General features: G+C 46.2%; 1 long non-coding RNA gene across 1 annotated transcript in view; it reads right to left on the bottom strand.

Annotated features, from left to right (window-relative positions):
• Window positions 1-1,681: 1,681 nt before the first annotated feature.
• Window positions 1,682-12,609, bottom strand: part of LOC126497694 (uncharacterized) — a 34,148-nt gene continuing 23,220 nt past the window's right edge. Inside the window, exons 4-5 of the long non-coding RNA XR_007590668.1 lie at window positions 5,831-5,883; window positions 1,682-2,148 (exon numbers count right to left, since the gene is read on the bottom strand). This is a non-coding gene — a long non-coding RNA (uncharacterized lncRNA). The remainder of the gene's footprint in view (window positions 2,149-5,830; window positions 5,884-12,609) is intronic.

Genomic DNA, 12,609 nt, shown 5'->3' with positions numbered 1-12,609 from the left:
GCACCTCCCTTAGCGGGCACTCTTGTCACCTCACCCTTCTTGAGTGTCACTCCTGGACCCCGGGTTCTCTGGAACACTGTGGGGCTTCCTTGGGCTGTGGTCCCCAGAACTCAGTGTTCTTCCATCTGTGTCTCCTGCTCACAACTCTCTGAGGCCAGGCCTTCAGGTGTTTTCTAACAAGGGTTTGGAAGAGCCACAATCAGGAAACATGACCAAAAGATGCCGCTTTTGTGTCTGCTTTAGTGTTTAGGGAGACAAACTGGCACCAAATCTCAGCAGAGTGATCCCTCTGTTGTTACCTGAGGGAGTTTTTTCATTTGTACATCTTTTTAGCTGGTTATGTTTCGGCCTGGCATCTCTCTGGCTCTCCATGGCTGTCGTTCCTCTTAACTGTTCCCTGCTCCCCCCCATGGTTTCACAGTTTCCAGTGTATGTGTGTGTGTGTGTGTGTGTGTGTGTGTGTGCGCGCGCAAACGATTATGTGAGTAGGTGACTTGGTGTGTGTGTCTCCTCCTGAGGGTAGGCCCCCACTCTGGCCCCTCAGCGCAGGAGGGGTGACTTGATATGGCTGGGGAAGAGGGGGGAATTCTGGGCTGATTTTGGATTAGCACTAATGAGTTCCCTAACCTTGAGTGGGTCACTCTGCACCTCCAGGGCTTTCCTATGACATAGTCTGGACTGACTGCACAAGTCCCTTGGGTTTTAAAAATTAATTAGAGGGTTTAGGTGGCACAGGCATCTGGTCATGACTCAGAGAATGAGATCATGTGTGTCTAAATTCTGATTCTGTCATGTAAAGTACAGCAGGGAGTATCGCAGCCTCCTTCCCTATCCCGGGACATGCTGGACTGTGTTCTGCCCCTTTGCTGGTTTGAGGGGGACACAGGCTCTGCTTGGCCAGGCTTAGCTCTAGACAACACTCCTCATAGACTATGCTTCTGGGTAAAGGCTGCACAGCTGGCCGGACACATCCTGGCTGCAGAACATGTGATGAATAACCTTATTCCAGGATAATAGGGGCAGGATTATAGAGGTGAAGGGCAGGGTGTCTGGGATAAGAGCAGCCACAGGGGTCCAAAACATTTCTCCAGGCTTCAGCAAATGGCTCTGCCTTACCCAGTGTGTACTTAGGGACAGTGATGGTCCTACTAGCTGTCTCTTGACCCCATCTTTCTTAGGATTTGAAAACTTGCCAATAAATGACCTTCAACGAAATCATATATGTTTGTATGTTTATATATGTATGCATATACAAGTGTATATATCCTGTATCTGTGCTTAAGTATATATGTATGTATGCATACACATATATGCTTAAATCCTTCAGGGTCCTGTTCTGCTTCTAATGAAACAAAGGCCTCAGGGACCAAGGATGCTGAGGGCAATGTGGCATTCTGTTTGTGCAAGGCACAGGAGATAAATCAGTGATTCCCACCCACACTCAGGAAAAATGACAGTTCTCCCGGGAAGAGACCTGTAGACAGAGACTGTTCATTCCTTTCCTGGCTGCCCAGACCCAAATAATCACACAGAAACTATATGAACTGCAACACCGTTTGGCCGATGACTCAGGCATATTGTTAGCTAGCTGTAACATCTTAAATTAACACATTTCTATTAATCTGTGTATCACCATGAGGCTGTGGCCTACTGGTAAAGTTCTGGTAGTATCCTTCTCCTTTGGCAGCGACATGGCATCCCCCTGACTCTGGCTACTCTCTCCCTATATCTCTGTTCAGATTTCTGACATATCTTTATTCTGTCCTTCCATAAGCCAAAGCATCTTCTTTATTTATCAACCAATAAGAGCAACACATATACAGAAGGACCTCCCACATCACAGACCAGAATAGTTCTGGCTTGTTAAATGATCTGAGTCAAAGTGAATGTGTTAAAAAGGTGAACATCTGTGTGTATACAGCAGGCCACAGGGACACTGTTCTCAAAGAGAGTCAGGGGTGTGGGAGGCCGACTGGTGGAGAGTGTGCAGCCTGTCAGAAGCCCAATTCCATGCTTGAACTCTGTAGATAGTCTCTTGATCTATTCCCACTCCAAAATGTCGTGATCCTGGGATGAAACACAGCTCCATGGCAGAAGACTTGTCTCCTTGCCTTGGCATGTGTGAGGCCTTAGGTTCAATCTTCAGATCTGGCAAAAAGAAAATAGCAAAAATCTATGATTCAACAAACGTATAAGAGTTGAATAGAAATACCACCAACAACCTCAGTGTAACAGTTCCGGTCTCTCTCTCTTCCACTTTCTCTTTTTTTAAAAAATGTTATTTACTTTTATCTTATGTGTATGAGTGTTTCCCTGCATGTATGTATGTGCACCCTGTGCATGTAGTACTTGTGAAGGCCAGCAGAGGGTGTCAGATCCCCCAGAATTGCAGTTAAAGACTATTGTGAGCAGCCTTGCTCTGCAAGCACAGGTAGTGCTCTTAACTCCTGCGCCATTCCTTCAGCCCCATTCTCTCCTTTTCAACACCTGTCAAACCTTGCTCTAGCATTCAAAAGCTAAGGAGCCTTTTTCTTCCGGGAAATGGTATTGTTTCCTGTCATCTCCCCAGCACCTAAACGGTTCTAAGGACTGTTATAACAAACTTCCCTGTCACCTTTCCTCTGTGTGCTGTCTTGGTCAGAAATAACCCCTCCCTTCCTTAGTGGCTTTTCTTGGGTATTTTACCACAGTGTTGAGGTGACAAAAGGAGCTCACACGTTCAGCCTCAGTTTGAATCTGTGGTATCTGCTCTTACTTCCATATAAGGTCTCATTCACCATCAGTCCCTCGGTTTGTAGGTGACAATATTTAACCTGTCAGAGATCCTAATTCAGAAACACACAAAGAAGCAAACACCACTTACTCAGAGCATGCCCTAAATGTTTCTCCTGACAAGATTCCAGTTGTATGAGTCCAGCCTCCCCTTTTCACTCTTCCCACCTGAAAGAATGGTTTTATTGTCCTGCTTGGGATGATGCTCAAGGGGCAGAGGGGTTTGCAGTTAGCTGTGTCTTCTTGCATCCCCATTATCACGGAGAGCATGCAGCCTCTCCCACTCTCTGGCCTCCTCCTCCTGTTCTAAAATAGAAGTTCCCAGCACATAGGGGTGACATACTGCCTCTCCCCTCTTCCAGAGCAGCTAACCCAACCAATAGCTCACACACGTGGTGCTGAGGAAACATCTGGTGCTGAGGAAAACAGGCGCAGCCGCTGCAGAAAAAGCACTGCTTTTCTATGCAACAACGTTACAAGTGTTAGTAATGAATCCTCCTCCTAGGCAGTGCCTGCTGTGAGCTGGCTTCAAGGACAGCTGTGTCCTCTGAAGCACACACTCAGATCTGCACGTCTGGATACAGATAAGACATGCTAGTGGTGTGTGTGTGTGTGTGTGTTTGTGTCTGTGAGTATGTCTGTCTGTGTTTGTGTGTGTCTGTGTGCCTATGTCTGTCTGTCTGTTTATTTGCCTGGGGGGGGCACACACGTGCATATATGTGCATTTGTGTGTGTGAGAGAGATGAAAAGTTAACAGGCAAGAGCTTGCTCCCATTTTTTTTTTTTAACACAGACAACTCCACCATACTAAGGAACCAGGAAAGCCTGCCCCTGCTAACAAATCCAACTTGTCTCCAAATCCCTATTTCCTTCAGCCTCGGAGGGCTTGGGAGGGCGTGCAGATAGAACCTGGGAAGCTCTCCAAACTGCTTATAGAGAAAGACGGTGAAGGCGGCAGGAAAGACACCAATCTGCCTTTGTCTTCATCCAACCCGACCTGGCGGAGGTGAAGGAGGACATGGAGGACTTAGTTGGACTTCCTGGGCTTCTCTTGCAGAATCGGTTACTACTCTGTTTTCCCAGAATCAGTTGTCTGTTCTTAGCACCACTTTGTATAGTCACAGGTCTAATTCAGCTGCCTGCTGCAGGAAGCATGATCAGCAACCCACACTGCCCGCAGGCATTCTCATTTCTCAGTGTTTACTCTAGAGAAGGATACAGGGCTGGCTCTCCCCCAGCCTCCTTGCTCAACAGCAACTGCTATCAATCCTAGTGGGAGTCCCCACTCACCAAGACAGCCACCATCTTTGAAAAGTTTCACTGACAAAAGTCCCATGAACTTTGCCTGCTGCAAATACCATGGTGCGTCCCATAACTCCACAGCTGGTCACAGTGGGAAACAATTAGGAGGCATTATTAACTGGGGATAAGGCTCCAAAAGCTGTCAAAGAAAGGACTGGTATTTTCATCTTTCAGATGAAGCAGAGGATAAGAATGAGTAGGTGCTGTACAGGAGCTCACAGCAAAGGGAACAGAGATGGGAGACCAGAAACTCAAGACTCCAAATCCCAACCGGAATGTTGTGTGGCTGAGACCTAAGGGGCATAGCAGTTCACGTGTGCAATGGAAAAGTGAGGTGAAGGAAATGCTCAAGACTCAAAATAGAAACAAGCAATGCTGGTGTGCAAGTAAGATGGTAAACAAGACAAGAACAAAGTGCCAGAGGACTAGTATTGCACGGAAGCGAATTCAGGGTGGAGTGGGTGTGTGGCTGAGTGGTAGGACAAGGGCTTGCCCAGCATGTGAAGCTCTGAGTTCACTTCTACATAACACACACACACACACACACACACACACGCACACACGCACACACATACACACACACACCAGAGAGAGAGATCACTTAAGGGAATGGCCTCCCGTATTTCCTTATGTGTTCATCGTGTCTTAGAAATAGTGTGAAATCAGAAAATCCAGCTGTAGGATGAGAGGGTAACATTGAACTTGACTGAGCTGCTCTATCCCCTGCAGTACTGAAAACGCTGAGATCCGGGAAAACAAAACACAATAACCCTCAAAACTCGGTCTACTTGCTTGAGTGGAGAATTCATTTACGTTTTCATTTCCAAATGGCTTCTCAGTTGACTGCGAACATTTAATGTCTCACAAAACAGAACTCAGGAAAACAAATAGCCCTTTGCCTAAACTTGGTGCTTGTATATTGGATGAGGAGGCAAAGCAATGTGACCTGAAGACAGCCCTTCCCATGTGTTTGAAATAAGGGAATCTTTGCTTGCAGTCAGCAGTGCACAGATGCCAGCCTGCTGCTGGAGAAGTTGTTCAGTCTCAGGGTCACAGGGGTGGGGTGATGGCTAAAGCAGCCCGGGAGCTGGAAGGTGCTTATTACAGGCCCTGGAACCTGTACTTTCAAAGCCTGGCTGTTTTCATGTTTCCTGTCTTTCCTTTGTCATCTCCTCTTTATTCTCTTTCTGAGTGTGCTAAAGATCTCTTGGAAAATTCTAACCTGTCTCAGCTAACTAAAAGAACTCCTAAAGAAGCCCTCTAGGAAGAAGCTGTTTGTTTTAGGCTATATAGCATTGGTATTTTTGGAAAATAATTTGAGTTTTCAAGACTACAAATTATTACATCTTTTGTAAGCAAGGACAACTAGCCAAAAGAAATCATGACAGGTAATGTTTCCCTTCCAGGAGTCTGTTAGCATGGTGATATGCTCCAAGGTTCTTGTGTAGGTGGTTGTGTGGACAGGCTTGTAAACACGAGCAACCTGCTAATAGAGACTGGGTCCTCTTCCACATTTTGGTAACCTTTTTCTCATATGTGTTGTACCATCTGTACTACTACGTGCGCACTATGGGACTGTAGCACCTGTACTACGAAATGGTTTGTGAGTCTCAGGCACACACACACACACACACACACACACACACACACATACACACAATCAACCTTGAATTCTTCAAGAATGCCCCCTTTATTGTGTCAAGGGGCAGCTTTTATAGGGATCCTTAACTGACAGCCCCACCCCAGCCAAACCTACCAGACACCACTCCCTGCCATCAGGAACTCCTGAGGGTCTCATGCTCAGAGCAGCTGCAAACACAAGAAAACAAGTTGTTTTGCTCAAAGAAGCTCCAAGTTTAACAAGTCGTTTACTGGAAATTCAGGGTTTGGGGGTCCACAGCCCCAACAATATGTGTGTACTTATGTTCATTTTCATGGATGCAGAGGTGTCAGTCTCACAGAAAGATGCGTTTCATTTTGCTGACCCACCCTCATCCCGGCTTCCAGCTTGGTATGGGCTGATGCGTGGCACATGGATTCATTTCCACATGCATCTCCTCCATATTGTACGCTTGTCATGACTTCCCCCCGAGCATCTTGAGACTCTCATTATTGCCGCGTCTGAGGAAACATCTCTTTTCGACTGGTTATTTTGTCACTGTTTTGAATATTCCCATTTCTCTGTCTGCAGTGACACACAGAGATGTCTCATTATCCGCCTTGTTTAGGCAGTGATTAACACATCATTAACATAGGAAGAGTTGGGGAAATTGTTAAAGACTGTCGAAAAGTGTAGTAACTGTTAATAGTCGCCAACTGTTCATAAGGCATTTAGCTTAATTTGTAAGAAACCGTAGTGTTTGAAGCCTCACCAATCTGCATAAAAATTTGCCAGCGGTAATGGTCCTTTGCTTGTGGGCTTGTGATTGGTCTTCACACGGGGTCAGGAAGGATATCTCCCCATTCAAGGGTTTTATGGTTAGGGGTATCATGGGGGATTTTACTTTCTTCCATGACATCTGGCACCAACGATAGCCATGCGCAGATCTCCTGACTCAACGGACCATTCATTTTCCCGCAGAAAGCTATGTGAATTTTAAGAAAGCACCCAGGAGCGTCTGTAATTGAGGCCATGTGTTATCAATTACAGAGGAGGGAGAAATTAGTTTCTCTTAGCTCGTTGCCATTCTTTACGAGAAAACTTCTGTCCTAAGATAAACCTAGCACACCCCGAGGTTGTTGGGTCAAGGGCCATGGGTGACCTTTGCCAGACTCCAGAGAAGCAGCCATCACCCCTGTGTACCTGGGATGGGCAGGCCAGGTTTTCTGTGCCTGAGTGTCACACAGACACATGACACCAATCTTCTCGAGCACGCAGAAAGCAGCTGCTTCTTGGTATAATTTTAGAAGTGCTAAGCAGTTTTCCTCTGGCCTCAAATAATCCCTCCTAACTTTAGCAACTCATTTCCAATGAAAAATTATTTTCCAATTTCAACAGTCCCTTGCTTCTGTGTCCTTATCATAACATCTTGAGGGAAAGTCACCTCTGGTCTGTTGGGGACTATTTTACCCACTAAGCCTTGTCCAGGAGATTTCTAGGGTACAGCACCTGGTTGCAGAAGGAAGTACAGAGGGAGCTGTTTAAGGGTGGGTGGGACTCACTGCATGTGGGTAGGGAAGACAGAGTGGGAAACCAAGGAAGAACAGGATATCCTTCTGCTCAGGACACTGCAGGCAGAGAGCTTAGGGGTCAGTAGGCTCTGTGATTCAGGATCAGACACATTCTTCTTTTTTTTTTTTAAATATAATTTTTTTATTGAAAAAAAAAAGATTTCCGCCTCCTCCCCGCCTCCCATTTCCCTCCCCGTCTCCCTTTTCCCCCCTCCTCCCTCTCCTCTCCCCCTCCCCCCCTCTCCTCTCCCCCTCCCTCTCCAGTCTGAGGGGCAGTCAGGGTTCCCTGCCCTGTGGAAAGTCCAAAGTCCTCCCCGCTCCATCTTGGTCTAGGAAGGTGGACATCCAAACTGGCTAGGCTCCCACAAAGCCAGAACATGAAGTAGGATCAAAACCCAGTGGCATTGTCCTTGGCTTCTCAGCAGCCCTCATTGTCCGCCATATTCAGAGAGTCCGGTTTTATCCCATGGTTTTTCAGTCGTAGTCCAGCTGGCCTTGGTGAGCTCACAATAGATCAGCCCCACTGTCTCCGTGGGTGGGTGCACCCCTCGTGGTCCTGACTTCTTTGCTCATATTTTCCCTCCTGAAGAGCAACATGGCCTGCTGACCCCTGTGTTTCTGTGGAGATCTGTTCCTGACCCCACCCCATTCTCCTACCATCACCCCTAGAAGCATGGGCCACTCTTCCAATGTGCCCTGTGGCTCTGCCCCCATTGTGTCTCTACACTGGTCAGATGGACCTGCTCCCACTTTTTGATTTCCAGAGCTCTAAAAGAAACTTTGTTTCTCTAAATGCAGGCAATAGAAACTAACGCAGAGTGTGAGCACTGTGAAAGCTTTTGGAAAAGAGACCTTTATCCTGCGTGGCTTGCTATATAAAATATTATTTTGGTGCACTGGTAGCAGGTCAGGAGTTAGTTTAGGTGTACAGCAATATATGTCATGCTGTCTGGTAAAAGAAGAGAAGCCCTGGGCACACATGGTGATCCCTGGAAGCTGTAGACTATGTGATGACCTCATGGACTATAATAAGGGTTTATGGTGAATGAGAAGGCTTGAATTTTCCCTGTTCTAGAGAACTACACCTCAGTGTGATGGGGGCCGTCACAAATATTCACAGAGGACATGGCTGAGACAGGGTGTTCCTAACTTTGGGATGATAGCATTGAATGAAACAAGTACGGCCTTCCTGACACTTCCCATTCCAACCAGAAGTAAACATACATAAATCAGAGAGTCTTCCAGAAAGCACTGAAGGATAAGGAGAAGCCTAAGCAGACAAGAGAATATGGAGCTAGGGTATTCCAGTGGGGCTCAACTCTAGGCTGTAGCTTTGGAAGTACATCATCCTACAGAGTGCATAGAATGAAAGACATCAACTGTGACAGACAGCATCCTGAAAGGTGTTACAAGCCGTGGCCTCAGTAGGCAGTACATTCTCCACATACAAACAATAAGAGCATACTGAAAGTAGCATGCTATCCTCCTCTGTGGTATATAAAATACTTCTGGGAAAGATACTCCCTGATTCTCTGTGGGGTCTGACTCTTTGGGTGTTAAGGCCCAGCATCTACTACCTGACCAATGGGCAATGTAACTGACTTTTTGGAGACATTACAGTTGTCATAGGATCTCAAATTTAAAGAGCAACAAGATGGAAGGAGTAACAGATACACGGAGTGACAGGATACACTAGGCAAGAAGACAGAAGGGACATGAAAAGCAGAAGGGGCCAGACAAAGGCCTGGACAGAAGTTAAAAGGTGCATGTGTCTCTGCTAGCCACCATGCAAAGAGGAGCAGTTGATTTTGGTTTACAGTTGCAAAACTTTCAGTCCTTGATTCCTTATTCCCTTGGCCTTTGGGCCTCAGATAGGGCACTGTTTCTGGGCATGCAGGGAGATCATGGTGAAGATGTCATGTTTACTTTTCCTAGAAAAACATGAACAAACATAGATTTGCCCCAGATGGGGCAGAAATGTCTGGCTAACGAACCCCATCTCTGTTGGTTAGAAGTATGCTCCCTAAGCTTAGACATTGGAAACTTTGTCCCCATAGTGGTGCTGTTCAGGGAGTTGGGAAGGTGTGGCCTCACTGGAGGAACTATGACACTGAGGGCAGGCTTTGAGAGAATGTAGCTTTGCTCCCACTTCCGGTTGACCTCTTTGTTGTGGGTTGTGAAGATATTTCTCAGCTTCGTGCTTCTGCCACCCTGTCTTCCCACTGCACTGTTTTCCTGTTGCCATGGACTCTTAACTCTACAGAACTCTAAATTGCCAGGCTGTTTGGTTTTGGTCAGCTTGACACAAACACATGTATGTATCTGTAATCAATTCTGCGGGCCATTTTCTTGATTAGTGATAGAATTGGGAGGATCCAGCTTACTGTGGGTGGTGCCAACACTGGTTGGGTGGTCTTAGGTTGTATAAGAAAGCAGCTGGGTAAACCACAGGAGCAAACCAGTGAGCAATGTTATTCCATGGACTCTGCTTTGGTTCCTTCTTCCAGGTTCCTACTCGAATTCCTGCCCAACTTCTTTGGATGGTGGGCTCTAATATAGAAGTGTAAATCCAATAAACCCTTTCCTCCCCTAGTTGATTTTTGTCAGGGCCTTTTCACAGCAACAGAAAAGTAGTTAATATATTACCAGGTGTAGCTTGGTGAATCATTGAATTTAATTGGGATTACTCAGAGGAACACTGATCAAAGAATTATCTAGATACAGGAAGGGCTTGCAGGCTGTTGCTTTACTGTCAAAAGCATCCCTTCCCTTAGCAATAATTAGCTGATGTGGGATTCCCCTCTGTATGCTGTGAATATGTTTTATTGCCACTGGCTAATAAAGAAGCTGTTTTGGCCTATGGTAGGGCAAAAAAAAAATCCAGGTGGGAAATTTGAACAGAGATATATAGAGTAGGCAGAGTCAAAGAGATGCCATGTAGCTGCCGAAAGAGAAAGATGCCAGAACCTTACTGGTAAGCCACAGCTTGATGCTGGTACACAATTAATAGAAATGTAAGAGCTAGCTAGAGATATGCCTGAGCCATCAGCCAAGCAATGTTGTAATTAATACAGTTTCTGTGTGGTTATTCGGGTCTGGGTGACTGGGAAATGATGTGCAGTCTCTGTCTACAATTAGCCACTTACATATTATCACAGAGGTACAGGGCCTCATGCACTACCTCATGAGCCACTCTCAAGGCTCTTGTGCACCACCCTCTGTGTCCTGAGAGCCACAAGGGAGTGCTAAGGGTCCAGCCTTGTAAGGACCTCCTACAGACCATAACATCTGGATGGTAGTGGCATATGCCTGGAGGAGAGGGTTAACCCATGTCAGGGTTAAGGGTGTTTGCCTTGTGGTAGTAAGGAATAGAGAGAGGAAAAACAAGAAAGCGTTTGGATGCCACATGTCCTTCGCACAGCCTCCCAGTGACTTTACCATCTTTCATTAGATACCATTTCTTATCAGTCCATCTCCTAATGAGTATCACCAGCTGGAGGCCGAACCTTAAACATACAGACTTTGGGGAGATTTAATGTCCAGAGTATAGCAGATCTCTGCTGTCTTCACTTTCATTTTCAATTTTTAAACAGTTTGGAGAATTCAGCACACACACAATGTGCTTTGATCAAGTCCACCGCATTTCCCCCCACTCTTTTTCCTCTGCCAGTGTTCTCTTCCAAATTTATGTGTTCCTGTTTTCCACCAAGTCCACTTACATGCATGAATACAGGACCACCACCTGGAGACAGTCTCTCAGGTCCCTTTCCCTCAAAGAAAGCAGACTCTCCTTGACTTTTGTCTTAGGGTTTCCATTGCTGTGATGAAACACCATAGCCAAAAACAAGTTGTGGAGGAAAGAGTTTATTTGGCTCACACCTGCAAATCACAGTCCATTACTGAAGGAAGTCAGAACAGGGAAGAAACCTGGAGGCAGGAACCAATGCAGAGGCCATGGCCAAGTGGGGTTGCTTCTCGGCTTGCTCCTCATGGCCTACTTAGCCTGCTTTCTTATAGAACCCAGGAACACCAGCCTAGAGATGGCCCCACCCACAATGAGATGGGTCCTCCCACACTAATCTCTAATTAAGAAAAATGCCCTAGAGGCTTGCCCACAGCCTGATCTTTTAAAGGCATTTTCTCGATTGAGGCTCCTTCCTCTCTAAAGATTCTATCTTGTGTCAAGTTGACATTAAACTAGCCAGGACAATCTCGCACAGGTCTGTGCATGCTGTTACAATTGCTGTGTGTTCATATATCCAACCACTCTGCTGTGTTTGAAAACTTCCAAGTGTCTCATCAGGTGAGTACATTTCAAGTTTGATACATATTTCCCCATTAATGAGCAATTAATGATACATTTTAGATATGTATCTGCTATTTAGAAGTAGCCTTTGGCCCATATTTTTCTTTTAGTCTTCCTTTCCTTTTGTGACTAGGAAGATTATTTCTTCATCTTGGAAATTAGTTTGTCACATACGTCTCCTGAAGGTATCTTCTCCCAGCTGTGGGCTCCGCTACTTGACACACTCAAAGCTCAGTAAAGCTTATACTTTGGTGATTGTGTACCCATCCCCCAGATCCACCAACCAACACCCCAAACTCAGGGGTAGGGGCTGCTTCAGGTTGGATAAGGTCATGGGAGTTTTCTGTACTAAATCAGGTGTTGAAATAAGAGCGGCGGCGGGGCTGCGTCCCCAACACCCCGGCCGCTTGGCTAGCTTATGCCCGAAATAACAACACACAAACTGTATTCATTTAAAGAACTGCTTGGCCCATGAACTCTAGCCCTTACAGGCCAATTCTCGCACCTGGACTAGCCCATTTCTAATGATGTGTGTAAGCACCCCAAGGTGCGCTTACCGGGAAGATTCTAGCCTACATCCATCCGGGATTGGAGGAGCTTCATTGCGTGCAGCTGCCTGGGAGAGCTGAGCATGGCGTCTCTGCTCCAGCAGAGCTGTCGGGTCTCTCCGGGAGCAGAGCAGAGTCTGACCTCACTTCCTCTTCCGCCCAGAATTCTATTCTGTTTACTCCTCCCATCTATGTTCCAGCCATGAGGCCAAGCAGCTGGTTTATTATAACTTAACCAATGAAATCAACAGATTGATGTATGACACTCCCACATCAATCAGGGCCTTTACAAAAATCGACATGGGATTGCTTTCCATCTCTCTGCTACGCTAAGACTCAGCAAGGAAGTAGCTGTCTGCAAGCCAGAAGGGTCCTTAGCAGGGTCCTGCTGCACATGCTGACTCAGACTTCAACTGCAGAGCTGGAGAAAATAGTTTTTATTATTATTACTTTCATTTGTACATTTGTGTGTGTGTCTGTGTGTGCATGTGTATGAGTCTGTGTGTGTGC

This window comes from Alexandromys fortis, unplaced genomic scaffold, assembly GCF_014885135.2.
Source record: "Alexandromys fortis isolate MF-2015 unplaced genomic scaffold, M_Fortis_MF-2015_v1.1 scaffold_23, whole genome shotgun sequence".
NCBI lineage: Eukaryota > Metazoa > Chordata > Mammalia > Rodentia > Cricetidae > Alexandromys > Alexandromys fortis.
This window is presented reverse-complemented; position numbering and strand designations above follow the sequence as displayed.